Source organism: Dermacentor albipictus, chromosome 4 (genome assembly GCF_038994185.2).
Source record: "Dermacentor albipictus isolate Rhodes 1998 colony chromosome 4, USDA_Dalb.pri_finalv2, whole genome shotgun sequence".
In the NCBI taxonomy this organism is placed as follows: Eukaryota; Metazoa; Arthropoda; class Arachnida; order Ixodida; family Ixodidae; genus Dermacentor; species Dermacentor albipictus.
The window spans coordinates 47072246-47083563 of record NC_091824.1 but is presented as its reverse complement, the minus strand read 5'-3'; positions in this window follow the sequence as shown (position 1 = coordinate 47083563).

Here is an 11318-nt window from a genome sequence, read left to right as displayed (position 1 = left end):
TACGACGGCGAAGAAAAAAGGAAGAGAAGAAAGGATGAGGAAGGAGGAGCGGAGGCGGAGGTAATCTTAAAGGCTGCGCGAGAAAGACAACTGTACACGCGACACTGAGTGCGAACCTGTTTCAATTTTTTGCTTCGTATTAATAACGAATCTACTGGAGTTATAAGTTATTCTCGAGTCGATCGACCTTTAAAATCAAGCAATGACATAAGGACTACTTAGAAGAACAAAAGAAGCTATATCTATGGTGTACGCTGTGAGATATGTACCTTTCTTCTTATTATTTCTTTTTTTTTTCGTTTTCACTTCTTGCTTGTATTTCTTTTTAGAAATGCATTTTCTGTTTACATTGAAATATTTACATGCGTATGAAGATCGGTGAACCGAATGAACGATATCTGCACATCTTAACGAGAAGTCAAAGTTTCTCTCCTATTTTTTTTTTTTTCAGTAGGAAAGTTGAAGGTAGGGAGGAAGGTACAACCTCGAAAACGAGCTCGGATACTAAATCCAGCTCGTATTCGCACGCAATCATCCCCCTATTTTCTCAGATCAGAAGGCGTAGAATTGAAAGAGAGAGAGAAAAGAAAATCTTTTGAGTCGTGTTCAGCGAGGCAAAGTTCGTACCGTAAGGCCTGAATATGAAGATTCGCCGTGTGTTGACTGGTATTTCCAATGCGTAGGAGGGCATTGCAAATTGAGCCAACTTTGGCGCGCGCCTTTGCAAACAAAAGAACACATGTGCGAGGCGTTATCTTCGTAGGAGAAAAACAAAAAAACCGAAAAGAGCAAAAGAAGAAAAGAGCGCACAACTCATACTCAACAGATTCTGTGCAACGCAGGCGCCTGTTCTGTGTGGTATTTGAACGTAAAGTAGGAGCCCGCTTTGAAAGCATCCTATTTGCAGAGTCTCGCAAGGATAAGCTTGTTCAGCATGGGGTGCTGCCTTCGCAGGAACATGCAGATGTAGCAGTGATTCCGCAGGAACGAGGTGATTTGCCTCAGGGCCCTTGCGTTTGTAGGAAGATTCGTTATATAGGAAAAGCCAAAAATGGCATTTTTTTCATATATATGTATCACGGTTCGAATAAGGCAGTAAGCTCAACGACGGTTGCAGAAACGTCGTTTTTTTAGTCGATCTGCTCAAATGCTGAACGCGCCGCCCACCGTCATAGTTCCCATCCCTCACAAGATACATATTGTTTATGCAACCTCTTTGCAATGAAGCTTGTTGGTTATTAAGCACACTGCGTTCTCGGGGCCACGTAAGCTGCACGGGCGGCGCTGGCGTTGGCGTAGAGCAATAAAAAAAAAAAGCTTCCGTTCGAATGCAGAAGTTTATATATCGAGCAAACAGGCCGTTGTGTAAACAGGCGAGTACAGGAACATTGTTATTCGGTCACGAATAAGGTCGCCTCGCATTTACCGGCACGCCATCGGTCTGAGTAGCACTGGCGAAGAGCAGAGACACGCATGCGCAGGAGTTGACACTAACAGTTTATACATCTCAGTGAACGAGAAGGCTTGGACTTGGACCAGTGACAGGTCTAGAAGCATTAATGACTGCGATTTATTTGGATTGCAAGGCGAAATGTTCGCCCACATTTAGGCGTGGTGCGGTCTGCTCACCTTTGCTTGATTCTTTGTATGTGCTTGGCCCACATCGAATTAACTGCGGTTGCGAGGTGGAATCTGAACAGTGTACGCCTTGTTATGACTACAGAAGACAACATGCTGTTTGTCACGCGCAAAATTAGAATGCGAGAGCCACGCTGGAAAATAGTCTAAGGTCAGTTCCCACGCGATGCTGGGTGCTGCTACTTTTCCCCTAACGAGCTCCCCTCGTCAGGGAAGAAGCGCCGCAAAGGGAAGAAAGAGTTGCCACTCCGGGGAGGCCGAGACGACGTGAAGGGCTCATGGACGTTTCCCGGAAGAAAGCCGCCACGAACTGGTGCCTGCCCTGTGCTGAGAAGTAGCGGAGAAGACCAGTTGGAAGTAAATTATCGGATGATGATGAATATAAACCATGGCCATAACCTCTCTCGCGGCCTTTGCGCCCGCTGGAACTTGGTGGGAGTCGCCGGTCCGATATTCTCTCTGCGGCAGTGTTGTTTGTGCTACTTGACTGGCTGTTGTCCTAGTGGGTTGTGACCTTTTTTTTCTTTTTTTGATTGGCTACTGCGAGGAGAAAGGGTTGGAACAGAGGTGTTATAGTGACGGTGCGGAAAGAAAACAAGCGGCTTTGGGCCCTGGAAACAAAGCTGATCCAGACGCCCGTTGCTAAACATTGGAAAGTCTTTTCCTGTTTTACCTATTGAACGATGTAAATAAGTTTTGTACAAGTGCCAGTAAACCTGTTGGTTTTCGATTTCCCAACCTCAGAGCTTCTGATTTCTTCAAACCAAAGCCTCGGCCACGTTGCGATATGGAGCTGTGTTCGAGACATAACTTAGCGCCACAACGGCCTACCTTTTGCCCTTCTCTTGAAGACCGCGCTTGTTGAAACGTGCTCATAAGTAATTAAGTGATACGTATCGGCTTACTTGCTTCTGCGATGTGCCGTAGACGACACGTGTTCAGGCTATGCACGTTTATTTCTTTACTATGTTTTCTTCTATCACTAGTTTACGTGCCGACGAATTAGCAATCGCAAAGCTTAGTTGGATACTCATATTTCAGTCCTTTCTTCCCATTGTCCTTTGTTTGGCCGCCCAGATGAGAAGACTTGGCAAAACCACTTGCCATGTTGAATGCCATTCTGGCAAAAATCAACTGTGCAGAGCGACAACTGCTTTAAAGATGAATTTTTGTTCCTCGACAAAGGAGGAAGCGACCAGCTGGCGCAGACTACAAACAAACTCCTTCCCCAACTTACACGGGCTCAATAAGATGTTCCCGACACAATACAGGGCCACCTGCCCTTGGTGCGGTGCCACACCTACACTCTAGCACATCACCTGGGAGTGCGAATGCAACAAAGCATTTCACAAACACGAACACCCAAGTGCGGAGCAATGGGAGAGTCGGGTCACCAGCAGCGAGCTCACGGCCCAAAGGGCCCTAGTGCAGCACGCGAGCGATGCAGCACGACTCAGTGGAGCCTTGTAATAGGGGCCCACCCTTGCTGAAGAGAAGTCTCAAGTCGCCAGCGCCAAGAAGATGAAGACGACGGAGTCCTCGTAACCGCGAAACTCTTGAAAGACTCAATAAAAGTTTTCACTCACTCACTCCCTGCTCGACAAGAATTATCGATTGTCATTGCTAAAAGACGAAGAAGTGAAATCGCCAAGGCATGTATAATGAATGTCATTGCGGTGCTTAGGAAATCTGTCGAGCGCGGAGAGAGTGACGGAAAGAGAAAGAAGAGGAAATGCGGTGAGGTTAATTAGATGCACAGCCGGTTTGCTACCCTGAACTTGGTGAGCGGGAATATGGGGTAAAAAGAAAGGAACAAACGAAGAAAGAGAGAGAGAGAGTACAGGACACGGGTTCGATACCTGCGCGGAAAGTAACAACGATGACGATGAGCTAGATTCGCTCTACAGCCAATATCCTCCTCTTCCTCCACCTCCTCCTCCTGAAGTGAATCATGCGATGTTGGGTTCATTGACTCTAAAGAAGGAGGAGTAGATTATTTAATGAAGAGGAAGGAGGAGAGCTTGGCCTGGAGAGCGTGTGCCTAGCTCGCTACTCCTCACCAGGATAAGGGGGAGAGGCAGCGAGAAACGACGCTAAAAAAAGAATCACTTGAATCAGTGTGCGAGTGATTTAGGTTATGTTATCGTATGCCGCAACCAGTCATATGTGTCCTGGTCCACGGGAAAGCTCAGTGGCGATGGCGTTGGGCTGCGGACGTCGAGGTCTTTGGTTCAATATTGCGGCTGCGGTGATTGCATTACGATAAGGGTGGTATGCAAAAAAAAAGCGCTCTTGTACTTAGATTTATGTTCACGTTAAAGAAACCCAAGCGGTCAAAATTATTCCGTAGTCCCTCACCACGACATGCGTTTAATAAGTCAGATCGGGGTTCTCGCACGCAAAACTCCGGAGCTTCAAGTCTTAGTAATGTCCGGTCTCTGCAACTTATACCTGAATTTCTTTGGCCTACTAAAGAAACTTCCTTATCATATAAGGTTCATCGTCATCACCGAGTGAAAGTTTTCTAACCGGATGCTCCCGACAACAGTGTGAGTGCACCGGATGAAGGTCTGTTTCTCAAGCAACTCCTCGTATGAAGAATCAACAATGAGCCCAACTGAAGAGAAGTGCCTTCTTCGTAGTCGACGGGCATCGCTGTGCTCCACACGGTATAGTAGGGAGCCGCAATGCAAGTGCTGCAAGAGCACTTGAATGCTGATTCCCTACTCGGTGGATGCGAGGAATAGCTTTCAGGCGAGGACCACTTCTCAGTACTATGGTTAAAGCAATGATACCATCGTACTTTAGATTTGTCATTCTTTCCGTTAAATTAAGCTTGAAGCCGTCCAGACACATCAGAGAGAGAGAGAGAAACAGAAGATAGGAAAGGCATGGAGTTTAGCGAGGTGCACGTCCGGTTTGCTACCTTGTACTGGGGGAAGGGGTATAGGGTTGGAAAGAAAGAGAGAGGAGATAGAGAGAGCACAGTTCCGCGCACATATGAAGGTTCGCACCGAGTCTACACACGGTTGCCACGACCTGTAGAGTTCAAGTACTTGAACAACGCTTTCGTGGTTTTCTGTGCCATCGACGCGTACGTCCATGGTCCAGGGATCTTCATTTCCAAAAATGGTGTAGAGTCCAGCTGGTTCAATGCTGTCCGGAGAGCTTCACATTCGCCACTGGAATATAATTTTCATGCCCTTTAGCGATAGCTTGATGGTGGCCTTCTCTTATTTCATGTCAGCCGCTCATGGAGTCCTATGATATAGTGCGAAATGCAGACTCTGAAAGGCTGCCTTAGAGTTACAAAAGATTACCCATTTCTGAGGTGTCTCTTGCAGGAGGTATTTGACAGCGGTACACAGGGCAGCAAGCTCTGTCACCGTTGATGTTGTTATGTGTGACAGATTGAATTTCATTGTGGTTTTCTTAGCCGGAAGGACAACGGCACCTGAAGAGCTGGTAGATGAGACCAAACCATTCGTACTGATGTGTATTCGGTCCCCGTATGTCTCATTCATTAGTAGCAGCGTCATCTGTTTCAGAGGTATTTTTGGGTGACTGGCCTTCTTCTTTACACCCGAAATACTTAGGCGCACCTGAGGCTTTTGGAGACACTACAAGGGCAATGAAGGCCTTGCTGCTGGTATGTATCCTAATGGAAAAGAAAGTGTATGGGTGATGATAACTTCAGAAAACGTTTCACGAGGTCTCTGCGATGGCAAGAACGCCAAGTGATGATCCGGGAGGCAGGAAAGCTGACGCAGATGCGTCCTGAGACAATCCACAGCAACGTATGTTTGGATAGGATGATCTTTGACGAGCCGGATTGTTACAGCTGTTGACGCACAGCAAGGATGTCCTAAACACGTGCACAATGCTTGGCCCTGTAAGCTCTCCGGTCATGTCCTGGCGCTCTTTGGCCTTAGATGCCCTTGTGCCAATGAACTTCAATCATCATCAAGCTCTCCAATGAGCGAATATTTCGCTTGCACGTACTGCACAACACTGGAATACTGTAGCGTAGATACCCTAAAAATAGAGCTCTGTACAGCTTAAGTATGAAGCGTGCAGTGTGTCCCATGTTATCCCGCACATAAATCTCTGTACCTGGGCGATCAACAGCGTACTTTTTTTTCAGGTACGTGCAATGAGGACTCCATGAAAGATTTCGGTCAATCATTACACCCAAGAATCGATTAGTCTTTACCCAGAGTCTTTACCCAGAGGATTAGTCTTTACCTTTATCCATTAATGGAGACTGGGTACGGCGTCATAGGTTTACGTGTGAATGCGATCAATGCACATTTCTCGATTGATACAGTGAAGCCTTGTGTTTGAAGGTATGCTGATGTCAAAGTTGCTGCTTGTTGCAATCGCGCGCGAACGTAAACGCGAGTAACCGCAGAAGTCGAAAGGCAAATGTTATTTGCGTACGTCGAGACGTAGATTGTTTTAGGTAAAACTTCATCTAGTCCAGAGGGGCGCTGCAAGCGCTTGATTTCGTCGGACGTGTGTTCCTGCAGCTCCGGCTTTTGAAGTGCTTTTTCCCTTTGGAACTGTGAATTTCCGCCACCTCTGGCCGCTCCTCGCAGCCAGTCCACCTGTGGCACCGAACCGAGCCATCGACGGCCCCCGGGATGCTCCCGGGGGCAAGACAGCGTCGCCTAAAGTGAGTCAGAGCGCTTTAGGCTTAGCCGCCTCATCGCGTGAACAGCGTTCCCGCCAAGGCGCAATAACGCCGCGCAAGAAAGAGCAGCTGCGGCAGCAGTTAGCTGTGGAGATCATGGCGACTACTACTGCTGCTGAGTCGGTTACCGCCACCAACGAAGAGTCGATGGAAGACGAGGTAGGGGACCCGCGAACACAGGCGTCTCTGTGCAACGCTGCATCACCGGGCGCGTCTCCAGTGCTTGCCTCGTCAGTTGCTACTCTCCAGAAGCGTCCGTGTCTGTTGAATCCAGATGCTCTCCCGGAACGCCTGTCTAACAGCCCCCCTGCATCGTACAAAGTTGCCATCCGTCCAAAGGAAGGCTACAACATAGAAGACATCCCTACGACGACCCTTCAGAAAACGCTCGCTTCTTGCGTCACCGCGACGGGCTTCTCAGGCTACACGTATCACCGGGCCTCCAACACGGTGTCGGTGTGGGTGCCGTCCTTAGAGAAAGTGTGTGCCCTGTGCGCATTGACAGCAATCACCCTTCCCAGAGGACGCGTCTTGCCCGTTCAAGCATACCTGCTCTCTGGCACGGACATCTCTCGCTACGTGGTAACAGGGGTCGATCCCGACGAACCGCCGGAAACTCTACGTGATACTTTGACTTGTGACACTCATCATGTGCTGCTAGCCCGCTACCTAGGACGTGGTCGCACATGCCTGATAACAGTTTCCGGACCCGCTACCCCACCCAAACGGTTTATCTACAATGGGTGCGTCCTTCGACCTCGTTCATACCGCCCAAGCGTAGTATACTGTTACCAGTGCCTACAACAAGGCCACATGCGTGCATCGTGCCCTAACCCGGCTCCGGTGCAGACAAATGAGCCAAACACCTCCCAAGCATTCCGATGTGGTCTATGCAAATCCAATGACCATTCAATAACGGATCGCGCTTGCCCAACGAAACGTAAGGCTCAGAAAAGTAAACGCGGCGTTCGCACTTTTCGCCCTACTCCACATACCCAGGACCTGTTGGTGTCTCCCAACCGCTTCGCTCCGCTAACAGAAGAGGATGAAGCCATCGAGGAAGAAGACCCCTCATCATCTAAGGAAGTATCCACTCCTCAGGCAACTTACAGCGATGTTACTAGCCGGACTCGCCACAGGCATCGCGCGTCTACAACGGCCCAGGAGGAACTTCAAAAGGAATTGGGTGACATCGATCGCAACATCGAAAAATTGCAAACGGAACTATCCAAACTCAACTCTCGCCGCAACCGCCTTGTCACTGCGAACACTTCGTCGACAACAAATCGGTCATCGGCGGCACAAACGCCTCATAAATGTCATTCACTAGTGCCGGCGTCAGGTATTGCGTCTGTGCGTGAACCTGCGCCTAAACTCGCCTCCGACCCGGCATCGCTTCTGCGTTATGTTGTGCAACAGTTACAGGCCCTAACTGCCACTCTTGCGGAGCACTTATTATGATGGCTGCCACAATGGCCTCCAACCCGCCTTCATATGTAATTCAATGGAACTGTCGGGGTCTCGCTAACAAGGTTGGCGAGCTCCGAGAACGCATTCGCTTGGGCTCACTTCGAGCTTGGGCGTTCCTCCTGCAGGAGCAGAACTCTCTCCCTCGAATCTCGGGGTTTACTAGCTACGCAACACCTTCCATCCCAGATCGCCGCGCGTGCCTGTCGGGTGATAAACCAGGCAAAGCAGCTATATATGTTCGTACCTCCCTCGTTCAGACGGCTATACCTATGGTGACATGGTGCACTGCGTGGCAAGAGGTCGTGGCTATAAAGGTGCAACTCTCTCAGTGTGCTGTTGTGCTTGTGTCGTGTTATGTGCGTCCTCACTCGGGACAGGCGCCCCGTCTTCGTCTAGGGTGGATCACCTGGCTTCGTCGGCATCATCCTGGCTGTCCTATTCTCATCGTAGGTGACTTCAATGCTCCTCACCGTGAGTGGGGGTACTGTGTGTCTAGTGAACGTGGACGTCTCCTCCTTGATACTCTCACGCAGAACAACTTTAATCTGATTAATGACGTATCCATGCCTACACGACGTTGCACCCACCCACGAATGCCAGCGTATTCACCGGACCTGGCCTGGTGGTTGGGCCATCAGACAGTTACCTGGCATCGGGAACCGGACTGCTGGGGGAGTGATCACCATCCTATTCGGCTCGGCTTAGCCCCTCAGAAAACTGACCGCCTCCGTCGCCAATGTAGGGTGATCGAATGGGACACGTTTCGTGCTTCATTATCAAGGGACGCTCTTGCCCCTCTATGCGACCCCATCCCAATGTTACAATCGGCGGTCAAAACAGCCACTTTAACGTCATGGGTCGAGGAATCTCGTCCGGCGCCAGATCTTCGACTCCTGCAGCTTTGGGCACAGCGTCGCCAAGCAGAGGTTCATGCCAGCCGACACCCAGATTCCGTGGAGGCTCACCTCCGCCACCGTCAGCTGACAGCTGCAGCTAGACGCCACGAACGCCGCCTCTCACGTCAACGCTGGTTGGCCTGGTGTTCTTCGCTAGCTCCAACCACCAGCGCCGCCTCAATTTGGAGAACGTTCCGAGCAATGGAAGTCGGTGGACGCTCTCCTGACCCGTGTTCCAGCGCGTGCCTCGCGTCTGGCAAAACCGCAGACGCCTTTGCATTTGACATAGCGCAGGCATTATTTCCTGGTTATGATACGCGGCCACCTGTGGTCTCCGCCCCATTTACGCTTCCGCCGAGTGCAGGGGCACTCCCATCAGCTCACGCTATCGCTGGGATGCAGTCTCCGTTCACGGTGGCTGAATTTCTCGCTGCAATAGACCAAGCTAAATTGAAGACTGCCCCGGGTCCTGACGGCGTGACCTATGAAGCATTTAAAAACCTAGAAGGAGCCACTTTGGAAGATGTTCTTAATTCGTTAAACGCTGCATGGCTGTCAGGAGAAGTACCGGAGCACTGGCTGCAAGCAGCTATAATCGCCATCCCAAAGCCCGGCAAACCTCATGACAACATATCAAATCTTCGACCAATTTCTCTCATGTGTACATTATGGAAATTGTTGGAACGCATGGTGGCTAACCGTCTCCAGTGGTGGCTAGACGTACATCACTGGTACCACCCGTCGCAAGTTGGCTTCCGCCCCCACCTTGGTGCAGAAGACGGCCTAGGTCACTTGTCCTCTATGGTTTTGATTGGTGGCCGATCGACCCGAGTGAGGTCCGTGCTCGGCATGGATGTGCACAAAGCATACGACCACGTCAGCCACGATGCCCTCGTTGAAGTGCTACGCTGGATTCACTTACCCGCCCACATATGCAAGTTTATTCACACCTTTCTTACATCTCGTGAATTCGCCATATGCATCAACAAGGAGAATGTGGGATCCTTTCGCCCACATCGCGGTGTACCGCAAGGGTCAGTGCTGGCCCCCATACTTTTCAACATTAGCCTCCTACCCTTGGCATGGCGATTGGGCGACATTGCTGACCTGCACGCACTCATTTATGCGGATGACATCACAGTCTGGACTGTCCACCCGTCTCTCCAAATTCAAGCCACAAGGTTGCAGCTCGCTCTTACGATTACTGATCAATGGTGTTCTTTTCTGGGACTTACGTTGTCGCCTGAAAAGACGGCTCTGCTTCCGGTCGCGAATGCGCGCGGCCGCCGTGCGTTCAACACCACCCCTATCGTCCTTCTCTTGCACGGAAACAGAATTCCAATCGTCAACTCACTCCGAGTCCTCGGCCTGGACTTGTACGATTCCGGCTCCGCCGGCCCCTGGATTCGCACAGCACGTCAGAAGACATCCCAAATGCTGCACTTCATCCGTAGGATTTCTCAAAAGTCAGGTGGTGCCACAACCACCATTGCCCGCCTCCTCATACGTACTGTGCTACAGCCAAGATTGATATACCAAGCCCAGTTTCACCACATGACACGAGCAGAGTGGGACCGCTTGGAATCCATCAATCGAGCAGCAATGCGGGTTATTACGGGCCTCCCACAAATTACACCCATTCATGCACTCCAGGCCGAAGCGCAATTAAATACGCTAGTCGAACTGGTCCACCAGCGTCGCCAAGCTCGTTCCGCAAAGTGCCACAATATCCCTGAAGCTGCAGCTCTTGAGAAGTATATGGTAGACGGTTCAGTGATGCCCTGCGATTCCTGCTCGCCACGACCACCATGGCTTTATCAGCAAGTTACGGACAATCGGCCTCTGACTCGCATACACACACGATCCATTGGCCACCTTAGAGAGTCGAGTATGATAGCAAATAGCCCATCAGCTACGAGTGCAAGCTCTTCGTGCAGACATGTAGCGTATGTCGACGCTAGTGTGAGTGATGATCACGTCACCACGGCTATCGCTTGTCCTGAAATATTGTCAGACATCGCAACCTGCTCGTATGCTTGCTCCCCTGCCTGGCCGTCGACACAGGCGGAGCTCTTGGCAATCCGAGACGCAGTATCCATCCTCTGTCCGCTGCTTCCGCCGTCTAGGAGACACATTGATATCTTCACCGATTCCTCAGCTGCCATCCGTTGTCTGCGGCGTGTTCTGAATTCCGGCGTTTCGGCACAGGAGATTCAGGACACAGTGGAGAAATTGTCCGTTACAGTACGTGTACAATGGATACGTCGCAATGCGCATCCCACACAAGCCTTAGTGGATGCAGCGAGCCACAACAAACCTTCGCGTCCACTTCAACTGGCCCCCATCTCTCCGGAGACAAAGCTCCTCGCAGAAAAAGAACACCTTCGGCGCGCCACGCGAGCACTTCTCCCACCGTGTGGCACCGACCTCCCTGGCGGCCTAGCGCGCTGGGAAGAGGTCTTGTTACGAAGGTTACGCCTCCGTGTCGCCCTCACCCCTGCGATAACCTGGTCGTGGTCGGCACAGTACCGTGCCTCCATGAGCGATTCCTGCCCCTTCTGTCCCGCTCCTGTCTGCGAGGTGGACACTGGGCACCTCCTCTGGACTTGCCCTTCTCTACA